Source organism: Saccoglossus kowalevskii, chromosome 5, assembly GCF_978046115.1.
Source record: "Saccoglossus kowalevskii chromosome 5, keSacKowa6.1, whole genome shotgun sequence".
Classification (NCBI taxonomy): domain Eukaryota; kingdom Metazoa; phylum Hemichordata; class Enteropneusta; family Harrimaniidae; genus Saccoglossus; species Saccoglossus kowalevskii.
The window spans coordinates 11,394,569-11,404,302 of record NC_140645.1 but is presented as its reverse complement, the minus strand read 5'-3'; positions in this window follow the sequence as shown (position 1 = coordinate 11,404,302).

The following is a 9,734-nucleotide window of genomic DNA, read 5'->3' as shown; positions in this document are numbered from 1 at the left end:
CTCGAGAAACAAGGAATAAAAAAGTCTGGCCTTAAAGACAGTTAACAGAGGCGGCGACACGAAATGTTGCATTGGAGGGAGGGGAGGTCTGCTCATCATCACTTGCGCCCCATACGTGCAATGGGTTGCGCATTGACGCAATGGGCGACCCCCCCCCCCCCGTGCCGCCGCCACTGGTTGAGTACCTTCAAATTAGATTACCAGTGCTTTAGCACATGTCATTGTTCGCAAAACCCATATAACACTTTTGATAGAGTCCCAAGAATAGACGTAAATAGTTTTACTAATGTTAATTATGTTTTTTTTTTCAGAGAGGTTTCTGTCAACAACAATTTGCACCGAGACAAAAGCAAATCTAAGAGCTGGTGTCATGTATCCAAACCAACACACCGATCCCGTTCACAAACACGTGAATATAACTGCTTATATTTAAGATGCCATCGGTATTTTGTTTGAGGCGTCAAGTGTGAACAGATAACATGATTATCGATGTTTGAAAAGTGGTACTGTCATGAATTTGTTTTTGCGTATCTGTTAACCGACTTAATTAACTGATTATTAGCGAATTGCTGTGTTATGTCTGTCATCGTTCAGGTCTATTTGAAGTTTTGGACGGAACTTGGCTCAGTGATTTGGAACTAATTACAAGATACCGTTGCTATTCTGACATCCGTAGTTATTAATGTAGTGAACGATTAATCAAAAGATATGACGTATTCAGTACTTAGTGTGATTGGCTTTATGATTGAAGGTTACGCCCTAGAGTCTTTTTACTGCTTTGTAATTGGTTAGAGTTTTGAAAATGAATAAAGAGAGTTTGAGTTGGTCTTGGCGAATACTCCACGACAGACGCAGTCCGAGAGAGTCCAGGGGCGAGCCTTGAGGCAGTCCAGTCTTGGGCTAGTCTTGGGTCAGCCTTGCGAGAGTCTTGGGGATTTTTTCCCCAGGGCGCTGTGTCTTATAGAGTGCTCGATTGACCGACTAAGACGAGAGCTGAAACGTATTTCGTTGTGTGTGTCTTATTTGACTATAAAGTTAAAGTGACTTTCCCGATCCCGTACCTCAAGGGGACGAGATAGAGAGACGAGACGAGTTTCCCCCCTGACAGTGTGGAGAACCCCAAGAGAGAAGAATTTACCCCTGATAGTACATAACATTATAGCAATATTACATTGCGCTAGTTTGATTTCACGTAGTTACAATGCATGTTAGCACGCATCTTATACAGTACAACCATCTAGATACCATATGCAAAGAAAGTTGTTGTTCTGACGATAATGTAGAATTTCGCCCTGGCAGAAAAGAACATCTCTTTGAAAAGCGTTTTTATCAGCAGAGCGCTGATTTGGCCATATGATAGATTTCCCACTTGTTAGGAGAAAAATACATATTGGGGGGATCATTTATTTTTTGCCGGAACTAAAATGTATTTCACTGAAAAACATAACGACCAGGATCCAATGAAATACGTAACTAATACTTATTAATATTTTTTACGCCACGCTATCAACGTACACCCCAAATAGAAATAGAATTTACTCGGGCACAGGCTTGACAATGACAACAATGACCTCTAGTATACACGTTTACTTCGAGCCAAGTACGGCTCCAATAAACCTTCTGGATTGAACTCCGATAGGGCTGAGTCACAACATGGCAGAGAAAAGAAATACTGCGATATGTTGATAGATCAACTGGAAACAGAAAAATAGCGCACGAAATTGTGCGACAAAAACTTGAAAGGACGGCTAAACAAATTTTGGCAATTTAAGAAACAGTTCAAAAACACCGAAGATGAAAATCGTAGAAGCAGTCACGGTACGGCGACGTATTCCTACTAGTACAATATTTGGCTCAGACAACTAACCCATAGTTGTCTGAATGAATCTTTTGGGTGCGATTCGTCAGTAAGTTTAATAAAATTGTGGTACTACAAAATCAGCCTTTTATTCAAAGTGAAATTTGGTTTTACTCACCAAATACATTGCAGTATGAATGAGAAGTTCCTATTGACAATAATGGTACAGCATTATACTTAATACAATAACAAATTTCAGGACAAATTTGCAAAAACAGTAACAATACTGGTAACACTAGGTATCCTTTACTCACCCCCTCAAAACCAGTAAACAACGCTTTCATATTGTTTTGCCGTGAATAAAGAATACGTTAAAGGGCCTAGATTCTATGCAAATTGCTTTGACGTCTATTTCACTTGTTAATTAATATTAATAGATATGCCGTATTTGAGTAAGCTGCTGTGATGGATAACATAAGTGGGCCACCTGCTACCAAACGACAGCATGATATCACGATCAATTTGGAATATACAAGTAGTTTAAGTTACATTATAGGGACGACCATGAGGGCGCTGTTCATAGTTGGAAGTGATGATGAACAGCGCCCTCATGGTCGTCCCCATAATGTATCTGAGGTGGGAGCATATATTAGCATAAATGATGACGTCACAATAGGATTTCGTGCATAAATTAGCATAAATGAGGACCATGGCCGTAAAGGGGTTCATTTGAATGAGGATGACATCACAATGGGATATTGTGAATATGCATAGATGAGCATAAATAATGACGTCACAATGGGAATTCGTGCACAAATTAGCATAAATGAGGATATGGCCGTAAAGGGGTTCATTTGAATGAGGATGACGTCACAATGGAATATTGTGAATACATTTGCATACATAAAATTGATGTGAATACGAGGTCGTGTCGAGGTCATCGTGAATACATTTGCATAAATTACCATCAATTTTTTTTTTTAATTAATTTTTAATTGGATGTTTAAATTATTTTTTTAATTGGACAGGCGTGGACGAAAGATTTACATAATGTATCGTAGATGGCGCTCTCTCACACACACACACACACACACGTTAATAAATACACGTCATTTTGAAAACTAATGGAGTTTATTGCACAAAAGAAGTAAACAAGAATGAAATATTGACATGGAGTATATATTTATGATATGATTGAGTATTTTTTTAACTTCTCAAAAAAACATACGATGTGAGTAAGGAAAATAGTTGCGTAGTGTATACATGTTTAGCGTGATTAAATATTTCTTTGTTAACACCTCGAAAAATACGTAGATACATGTAAATGTGCGGCGTGGTTAAATTTCTTTTTAACGCCACGAAAAATATGAGTACATAAACGATTCGATTAAAACACAGAAACGAGAAACGAGAAACGAGAAAAGTCAATAAAAATTAATTCATTCTATATATACATATGTTGTTTATTTTTACATTTCTTACCTCCTTTCAATGAGTCAAGCAGTCTGTACACTTTTTTTATTCCATCACTATAATCAGAATCGCTCATCTGTCGTACAAGAAAGAGAGAGAGAGAGAGGATAATATTAAAAACCGATAGTTATATAAAGAAAGTATGTGTTGAAAATTTAATAGTATGAGTTATCCCGTAAAACTGCGGTCATCAATCCGCTAAAATGCAAAGTATGCAAAATCGGTTGATTGACGTGCAGTTTGTTTTTCAAAAAAAAATGGCTGACTACGCTACTATGAGTTAAAATTTATAATTACCTGATCGTTTCTTGACCCGCTTCCAGTTTGCTTATTGAATCTACAATGATAATAATAACATTTCATCTCATTCTCTCCAATATAACTGTTTATTTTAAATTAGTGGTGTCCTACTTTTCGACAGTCACCCTTTCTGAAAAACGTTGATGACCGACATGTCGTCACATCAGTTCAACGTGGAAACGTGGAAACGTCAATCCCAAGTAAAACAGTTTTTGATTGAGGGATCAAATAAGCAGTAAGTTTTGTATTGAAAACAAGAAGTACATGTATATCGCAGAAATCAGTTTATCTGTATGTACAAATTATTCAGAACGTGGTCAATCGAATCGTGAATGATGAGCGGAGTAATGATTGGTAAAGACATAATCGAGTATAATTTATAAGCGGAGTCTGAATTTGTCAATGGTATACGTAATTATACGTACAGTGATTCAGTAGTTTGATGGTAAAAATAGCAAGTTTGGTATTAAAATATGTATAATTTCAAAATTTGGTTAATTTTGTCTTAGAAATATGGAGATGTCTAGTAATGCTGTTCTGATTTTTTTTTTTGGGTGAGACACAAATTCAATGGATTGAACATTATTAATTAACGCATGAATACGTACTCAATAATTTTCAAATCGGAAAACCAATTCATTCATAAAATGTGTTCTATCAACAGTAATTAACAGATATACTAAAATTGTGTCCTTCATCTCGTGGGTCTCCAGAAATGTTCTGTTGACGTCTACACGTTCTTGCAAGGAACGTAGTTTAAGTATATCAGGATTGTTCTTGTTGGAATTTGAGTCTGTTTTGTCGAGGCGTACAATATCTGAGCCGATGTCTTGATGATGATGATCGACCAAATGTCTCGTTTCAAAGTGGTCAATTTGGCGAGCTAGTAACTACAATTGTCTCTTTGTAGCCAAGCCAAGCTCGTTACCTCGAACAGGAGATCGCCTATAATGTTTCTTTTTTGGTTGGTTGAGTGATTTCTTTTGCCAGGCTGCTAAGGATGTCAGCGTAATTTGTGACGAATCATAGTGCTTCATTTAATTTGGTTTTGAACCATTTAAAGAGAAACTCACTGTTTGAAGCATCGGCTATGGCTCTCAATGTTTTGAGGTTGACTCTGTCTTTCAAATGGGTCAATGTATTTAATACATTCTGTTGTACGTTCGAGCGGGGTCAGCCCCTTGTCATTTGACCATTGAAATGTAACGTTCATTCTTGCCTCTTCTAGTATTTCGAAATGGTGGATACACGAAATGATGTTTAAAAAACGATGAATGATAGTTTGCTGATTACTGCCATTTCATTAGTGAAGAGAGAATGAACTGAATAGTTTTGATGGTTGACTGAGTAAAGATTGAATCCCAAAATTTCGCGATTTCGGTCGGTTTTCCAGTCATTGTAAAATAAACCTTCAAAAATAAACTATTGATTGTTGCATTACATTCGAGCGGTACACTGAATTACCGATGATATAGAAACGATCAGAGTGGTGGAATGTTTCTCATCTACACCGATCACAAATATAGATCGACGGCGTGCACAGTCTTTGATTCGGTCTGAATTGAGACAAGGCGTCATACACTCTAGGGGTGTGTCTTTTCAGACAAGTGAATTGGTGACGGACTGGAACCATCATACTGCCTGGGTCAGATACATGTTGACTGAATCAAGTTGACCCAGTTTTTATTGTATAATTTGGAGTATAATCGTAACATTGGCATGGGGAACGCGTCATTTTATTTACGAGATTATTTTGGCAGGGGGTCTGACGTTATCAAATTTGAAGAAAAAAACGATGGGATTGAACGCTTCGATAATATCCATACGTACGTGTTTTATTTCATTTATTTGGGAGATCAAATCCCTCCGCTGTGGGCCATGTGTTTTTGTTATGTGTCGAAAAGGACGGTAGTATTTTAGCAAAGTCTAATCGATAAGAATAAGTGAATTGACTGATAGCGCCTGGGGTCAACAGAATGTCAAGTCCTGTTATAAGTGACTGATGTTAGAAATATGTGAGTATTTCGACTTTCATTCATGGTGAAATTCAACTCTGTAGTAATTCACACTGCCACGAACGGAACAGTATACAACTAATCGCCATAAACGAGATTAGGTTTGTTTGCTCGATGTTTGTTATGTCCAGGCGCGATTCAATACACGCAGGTCGAAATTCATGCATATGGGTGACGCTTTAAACTTGAAACTCTATTCAATATCCCTGCTTGCGAGTGTTCATGTTTTAGATAACATAAATATACAAATACACCAACATCTGTTGTTTATCATCTACGTGGGAGGTCTATTTCACGTTGGGAACACTTGTGACGAGTTATAAATAACCCCTATGCCTTAAACTTAATCCTGTGATTTAGTTCAAACTGGCATTCACGAGTGTGCTTTGGAGTAATACACATCGCTCAAACACCGATGACTATTTTTATTCGTACGGTAGTCATGTCATGGAATTTAAAAGATTTCTCGTACGTGGATCTACAATCATCGAATACTTTCAAGCCTTGTGTGGCCAATACGTTCTGTATGACTTGTTGCGTAGATCTTCTTCGCCAAGGCAAAACGAAAATCGCTACGTTACAGCGTAAACTCATTCCGTGTGATGATTATGTATGTCAAAGTTATTCTGTGAAACGATCAGGTAAATATATATTTTAACTCATAGTAGCATAGTCCGCCATTTTTTTGAAAACCAAACTGTATGTCAAGGTTATTCTGTGAAACAATCAGGTAAACATATATTTTAACTCATAGTAGCACAGTCCGCCATTTTTTTGGAAAAACCAAACTGTAGGTCGATCAACCGATTTTGCATACTTTGCATTTTAGCGGTTTATGACCGCAATTTTACGAGATGACTCATAATTTCCAACACATAACCCTCTTTATGTAACTATCGGTTTTTAATATTATTCTCTCTCTCTCTCTTTTTTTCTTCTATGACAGATGAGCGATTCTGATTAGAGGGATGGAATAAGAAAAAAGAGCTAGTTATAAATAACCCCTATGCCTTAAACTTAATCCTGTGATTTAGTTCAAACTGGCATTCACGAGTGTGCTTTGGAGTAATACACATCGCTCATATCAAACACCGATGACTATTTTTACTCGTACGGTAGTCATGTCATGGAATTTAAAAGATTTCTCGTACGTGGATCTACAATCATCGAATACTTTCAAGCCACGTGTTGCCAATACGTCCTGTATGACTCGTTGTGTCCATGAGATGAACTTTTCACGGAAGGTCAAACTTGGTCTTTGAATCTTTGGCAAGAAGCGAGGACATATCTTCTTCGCCAAGGGAAAAACGAAAATCGCTACGTTACACCGTAAACTCATTCCGTGTGGTGATTATGTATTTCAAAAGTTATTCTGTGAAACGATCAGGTAAATATAAATTTTAACTCGTAGTAGCGTAGTCAGCCATTTTTTTGAAAAACAAACTGTACGTCAATCAACCGATTTTGTATACTTTGCATTTTACCGGATTGATGACCGCAGTTTTACGGGATAACTCATACTATTAAATTTTCAACTCATAACTTATACTTTCTTTATATAACTATCGGTTTTTAATATTATCCTCTCTCTCTCTCCTTTTCTTGTACGACAGATGAGCGATTCTGATTATAGTGATGGAATAAAAAAAAAAAAAAGTGTACAGACTGCTTGACTCATTGAAAGGAAGTAAGAAATGTAAAAATAAACAACATATGTATATATAGAATGAATTATTTTTTATTGATCAATGTTTACTATTATTGACTTTTCTCGTTTCTGTGTTTTAATCGAATCATTTATGTACTCGTATTTTTCGTGGCGTTAAAAATAAATTTAACCACGCCGCACATTTACATGTATCTACGTATTTTTCGAGGTGTTAACAAAGAAATATTTAATCACGCTAAACATTTATACACTACGCAACTATTTTCCTTACTCACATCGTATGTTTTTTTGTGACGTTAAAAAAATACTCAACAATGTCATAAATATATACTCCATGTCAATATTTCATTCTTGTTTACTTCTTTTGTGCAATAAACTCCATTAGTTTTCAAAATGACGTGTATTTATTAACGTGTGTGTGTGTGTGAGCGCCCTCTACGATGCATTCTGAAAATCTTTCGTCCACGCCTGTCCAATTAAAAAATAATTAAAACATCCAATTAAAAAATAATAATAATAAAAAAATTGATGGTAATTTATGAAAATGTATTCACGATGACCTCGACACGACCTCGTATTCACATCAATTTTATGTATGCAAATGTATTCACAATATCACATTGCGACGTCATCCTCATGTAAATTAACCTCTTTACGGCCATGGACGCTCATTTATGCTAATTTATGCACGAATTCCCATTGTGACGTCATTATTTATGCTCATCTATGCATATTCACAATATCCCATTGTGACGTCATCCTCATTCAAATGAACCCCTTTACGGCCATGGTCCTCATTTATGCTAATTTATGCACGAAATCCTATTGTGACGTCATCATTTATGCTAATATATGCTCCCACCTCAGATACATTATGGGGACGACCATGAGGGCGCTGTTCATCATCACTTCCAACTATGAACAGCGCCCTCATGGTCGTCCCTATAATGTAACTTAAACTACTTATACATTTCTTAACTTAAATGTAAACATACAAGGTTGTATGAGATAATTAATTCACTAACTTTATTTCATTCAAAACTCTAAATCACTTAGTTATCTTTCGACAAGTTTTGACGATGTCAACGCGACGTCAGAATGTTCGAATATTTAATAAGGAAACATGTTTTGTTTACACAGGGAGCTATGGGTAATAGCATGCTTATATACCGTAAAACATGTTGAAAAAGCGGCATGCAATTTTAGCGGATGGTGGTAAAATGACGTAATAGCGAAATGTTGATTTAGCGAATCTCTCTTGTCATTGTTGATTTCTTTGTTTGACGGCCATTTTGAATTGATAACAAAATCATTAGCGACATCTAGAATTAGCGAATCAATTCTCTCGCTAAATTCGCGAAAAAGACGTGCTCGCGAAAAAACATGTTTTACATTATACTTTTGATCCAGAATTATGGGAACCAGAACTAGAAATTGGTTCACTGAAATACACATGGATTATTTATTACCTGTTAATTGTTTTTAAGGGAAGGAAGGAGTGTATTGGTGTTGAGAAAGAAGATCATGTAGATGCGTGTGAAGGGAGCTATGAAAGAATGGGTGGTGATGACAGACTTTGGTAATAAATATCCATTAAACATGAATTTCAAGAGATTCATACTAAGTTGAAGTGTGTGTAGATGTAGATGAGAGGATAGCCGGATATCAAGCCCTCAATCGACTAACCAAACATTCCTTTCTTTTTTTAACAGTCTATCTCATATAAGACTGTACACAGACTGTCACGTCGCGGTTATTCTTTTTATTGTAATTTGTTTTCAAGTGGAATATACTAAGGGTTGATGAAAAATTGTCAGTGATACTTTGCGATAACGCATATACGTTTAATATAAGGTTACAGTCGGGATCTGTACATATTACTACTATGTTGTACTATTTTTACTTTTTTTTTAAATATGGAAATAACATTTTATTTCCCCACTCTCAACATAAACTGTCATTCGTTTTATGACAAAGACCATTGAGCGACATGACAACTGACATATTTTGTTTTAATCCACGAATAATCCAGTATAATCTCTTTTTACATCATGAAATTGTGAAATTCATTCGTTTTTTGGAAGAAAAACACATAATACAGAAAAAATATAATTGCTATATTATCTATATTTGTGTCTTTTATTTGTCTGAAAGGGCTGATTGAAATTACAAAGTATGTAGTTTGTTTAACAACTCATGTATGAACAATAAATTTAGTAAATATGATTTTACTTGGTAAAAATACTGTATTTTTCTGCATAAAAACGAAAGAATTCCACAATGCCGAAAACGAAAAGTCTTTGTTTGCAGTGTTATCATTCAAATCGCATACGGCATTGAAGCTCTCGCTTTAAATTCCGATTGCTGATGAAAAATGTATCAACATAATGTCCATAACTCGTTATTATAGTAAGCTGACTTGCGTTGGAATAAAACTGGATTACATTTGTGACAACGCGATTGATCAGGAAATATTGCC